This window comes from Castanea sativa, chromosome 2, assembly GCF_040712315.1.
Source record: "Castanea sativa cultivar Marrone di Chiusa Pesio chromosome 2, ASM4071231v1".
Classification (NCBI taxonomy): domain Eukaryota; kingdom Viridiplantae; phylum Streptophyta; class Magnoliopsida; order Fagales; family Fagaceae; genus Castanea; species Castanea sativa.
This window is the reverse complement of record NC_134014.1, coordinates 13,120,758-13,125,101: the sequence shown is the minus strand read 5'-3', so window position 1 is coordinate 13,125,101 and position 4,344 is coordinate 13,120,758. Positions and strand designations below refer to the sequence as shown.

General features: G+C 36.9%; 1 pseudogene; it reads right to left on the bottom strand.

The window, feature by feature from the left end:
* Window positions 1-1,498: 1,498 nt before the first annotated feature.
* On the bottom strand, window positions 1,499-3,326 carry LOC142624904 (GDSL esterase/lipase At4g16230-like; annotated as a pseudogene).
* Between the last annotated feature and the right edge of the window lie 1,018 nt (window positions 3,327-4,344).

Sequence of the window (4,344 nt, the reverse complement as noted above, 5' to 3'; positions counted from 1 at the left end):
ATTGCACTTTTTAGTACTATTCATGGGTCTCACAGTACTATTTCAGCAAATTTTTACCTTTATCTACAGTATTTACAGTAAAAAGTTTTCAATTTCAGCAAAATAAGCGGATCCCAAACAAACCCTTAATATAACACAGGACAACCAGAAAAAAAAATTAAATAATAGGAAATGATGAGGATATTTTGGTCAGATAAAGTTGGCTGAGAAAGCGGAAGGCAAGGGATACTGACGACCTCTACAGAGTCGTCAGCTTCACAAAAATGACGAAGCACTTCAGTCAACCGACGGCACCAAAACAGACGAAACGTGTCCGCATACCGACGAAGAAATTGGAGCGACGATAAGACATAAAAACCAACGGGATCATGAAACCGACGAGTCTTACATGGCCACGCGTGGTCCCCACGCACGCTCATTTATGGAAATATTTTGCGCCTCACGTACCAAGATCTTAGCACATTCACGTATCTTTCTCTAATGGAAAGGCACCTTGGAATCGCGGAAACCCCAACACCAAATACCTTCCACAAGGAAAGATCCATACTCTTGAGGGATCTCGATTCACTACTTGCCACTGTATAAGCACTAGACCTCCTATTTTTCTCAGGTACGCAGAAAATCCCTAGCTCTTTCACTATAGTGTTCTTAGAGATTTCTCATTCACTAACTTGACCTTCAGAGGATTTTTGGCTGGTACTACACCGGTGCCTTCTATTTGGTCCATTTGTTCCTATTCCATAGGTACCCATTGGAGCACTTTGGAGCCTACAACTCACTGACGATTTCAACATATCATCAAGAAATTTAGAACAAAATTAAATAATAGGAAAATAAAGTGATATGATTTAGGAATTAGCACCTCGGCCTTGTTCAGAGTCAGCACCTAAGCCTTGTTTTGAGTAAGCACCAAGTGGGTAAACAACTAGGAATTAGCATCAGACCTAATGGTCATTTTTTTTTTCATTCATCAAAATATCAACTATCTATTCAAAGAGTACAATAGGTTGCTTATAAAGGATTGCTAAACCTTAATTCTAATTGGCTAGGAAACTCTAATTGCCTTATTACAAAATAATCTTACTTCCAAATTAAAATATTAATAGCTTAATAAACTACTAGGACCTAAAGCTAAAATATAAAAATACAATTGACTTGCAAACATAAATAATACTAAAAAAAAATCTTCTTGCTTCTCCCGCATCACTAACTACTAGCATTTGTCATAAAAACTAAACAAGTTCCTTCATTACTACATCCAATTTATCTCTACGAATAATTTGATAGTGAGAAAACTAGCACATTATAGAACACACCTCAATTATTACATGGTTTTCATTAAGTTTCATTGTCACTATTCTCAGGGTACTCCTGTTTATTCATACTGATAAAGTCTTATAAACTACGCCTGTTATTGTCATCCAAAGAGTACAAATATCCAACTAACTTTTGCTCAAATCAATCTTGGAATGCGCGCATCTCGTTAATCATTAGGCTTTTATGACAATTGAGCAAGTTGCCTAATGTTCATAGGTGTAATGTCATTGGTGTCACCATCCATGAAACGCCTTGCAATGAGAACATTAGTAGCTTCAGTAGGATGAAATGAATCCCAAAACACATACTTGGATCTGTCACTACAACCTTATGAGAGAGGAACACAGGGTGACAAACCCCCAAAGCGACCGACAAGATAGCAGCATGAGGAATTGGCATTCTCAAAACCTGTTAAATAAAACATGAAGTTCTCCTTAGAGTGAAGACATGGTTCAAGTTCGTCTACGAATACCAAAAGCTTAATTTGTTAGGAAATCGTAAATTTAAATGAGCGTGACAATTTAAGATACTCCTCTCCTATGTGACCTGGCAATAAAATCTTCAGCATACTCACCATAGTATATGTAGTTTTTCAGGATATCTTCTACGATGCTATAAGCATCTGCGTAGACATATATTGATCCCTGAAGATTAGTGCTGAGATCAGTGATAAGGCTTTTCAACTCCGCGTTGAATAATTGAGCCAACTGATTTGAAAAACTAAAACAGTCGTCCCCCATAGATAGATTGATATCCCTTTGATAAGGTGTACACCCTATAGGTCCAACATTTGCCACAATAATCTTTCTAGCACCCAAATTGTAAAGCCTCTGGTAACAAAATCAATAACATTTGAATTGAACTTTTACAATTGAAATAATGTGGCTTTAAAATATTAGGTTTCTAAAATATTACCATTAGTTGTAGTCTATATCTTGAAATCATGGCACCAACAAATACATCTGGGGTGACCAACTTTTGCTTGACGGCTGAGATGACTGGTGTCAGGTAGTTATCAAGGAAATCATTTGAGCCTATTATAACAGAGAAAAATGCTTTTCCAAACAATGTTAGAGCTTCAGGTGCTCCAATGCTCGAGATTATGGCTTGCCTGCTGTTTGCAAAATTGTCTATCTGCGCGTCTAAGTTGATTCGACCTCCCTATGCATCATATGCAAATTCAACAGTTTATGTAAACGTATTGATAGCTGTACACCTAAGACCTAACACAATGAAGATAGTGAAATTCTGCTCAAAATTATTTTGAATTCCATATTTATCAGATAGGACAAAAACTGCAAAGGGTACAAGCGTACAGACTGATTAGTTTACTTGGAAGTTTACAACTTTATCTTCTTTCAGTGTTTCATTCACAACATCATTGCAATGGTTGCGAGAATAGTAGTGTGTATGTCAAGCAAAATAGAAGTCTTAATAACCACAGGAACATAATATTTTTTTAGTGCTTACTAGGAAAAAATAATATACAAGTGGAGCAGAAACCTTACAACGATCTCTCCAATGTCATTAAGAATTCCACCTCCACCGGAAGCATAATTGACACCCTGCAGAATCACAGCTCCTGCTGTAGTGGGAGCCAAGTAAGGAGGCAGGTAGCCTTTAAAACCCAATTCCTGACCTGGTGAGAAAATTTTGATGAATAAAATACCATTCGAATTTGCATATCTAGTACTTTAATAGCCTTTACTTTATGCAAAATAGAACTAGGCATGCGAAGTGCAGGAGAATTAGTACTTGCCTATAATGTCAACAACTGTTCTTCCATTTGTACACCGGCCTGTAGGCTTTCCAAAATCAATCCCATTAGGAATATTATTAGCCTTGGCGAGTGATGCAATGTAGTTATTATTTCCAGCATCAACCAAGGAATCCCCGAAAACAAAAAAAGCAGGAACATTCTGTGCAAAGCATATTTCCGCTAGGATTGAGACTGTCAACAATGCAGGCACAATCCCACCAATGATTTGTCTATTCAAGATGAAATCCATTTCAAACAATATAATTCTAAATATGCCTTTTAAGTTTGGAACTTGGGGATTGTGCCCATAAGAATGATTAAAAGAAGTCGAGAAAACTCAGTTGGAAGGCCAATCAAAAAGGAAAATAATATGTTACTTATATAGTTGGATGTTTTCATGTAAAGAGAGTTAGCATTAGGACTCAGAATATAAAGTTCAACAGAAACCCCTAGAACAACGAAATCGATGAATGAGAATAGATGTGGCCCATCTTGATTCATTAGGATTGTATTTAAGAAAGATCAAAATAATACACTAGTGTGGAAGCTATTAGCTATATGAGCTTTTCGATCAGTCAAATTGTGTGGAACAATTTAATGGAATGGAATGTAAAACATTCAATGCCCTGCACGTTCAGCACCAAACCTTATCTCTTTTTAAAGTTTCAAAGTGAATTATATTGAAGAAAGAAGCAAAGTAAAACAGCTATGTATTCTAGCTCACACTATGCTACTGGGGCTTTGGAGTATACAGTAAACATTTATAAATGTTCACAGCTGCCAATTAAGCTAGAAGATGGTTTGGGTTATCAAACCAAGGTGATGACATACCTTGTAAATTAACTGCAATTGTTAGGTTCTCTTAAAATGGTTACCCTGACCAGGAAAAAAAAATCTTTCTACCAAGCACGCACATTGACACAGGAATCATTTTTCTTTTCGTGCCTCACAAGGAAGAAGACACTATTACTGGATAGTGAACCAACAAGAATTTATGTCTTTTACAACACATGCTTACGGGTTTCATAAGTTGGTTCATAATTTGTTGCCTCTAAATGTTAGGCACAGCGAAGCCAAATTTGGGTTAAGAGAGGGGCATCACAACTGTGCTCTGCCTTCATGCTACCAAGAGTTTGTTTTTGGTTTTTCATGAGTTTCATGGCTTTGGTGGCTTGATCTCTTCGACTTCCACATCCTGACTCCCTAGAGGAGCCCCCAAAATATCAGAGTCGATTTTTTAGAATGGCAAAATAAATTTGATATTTGCC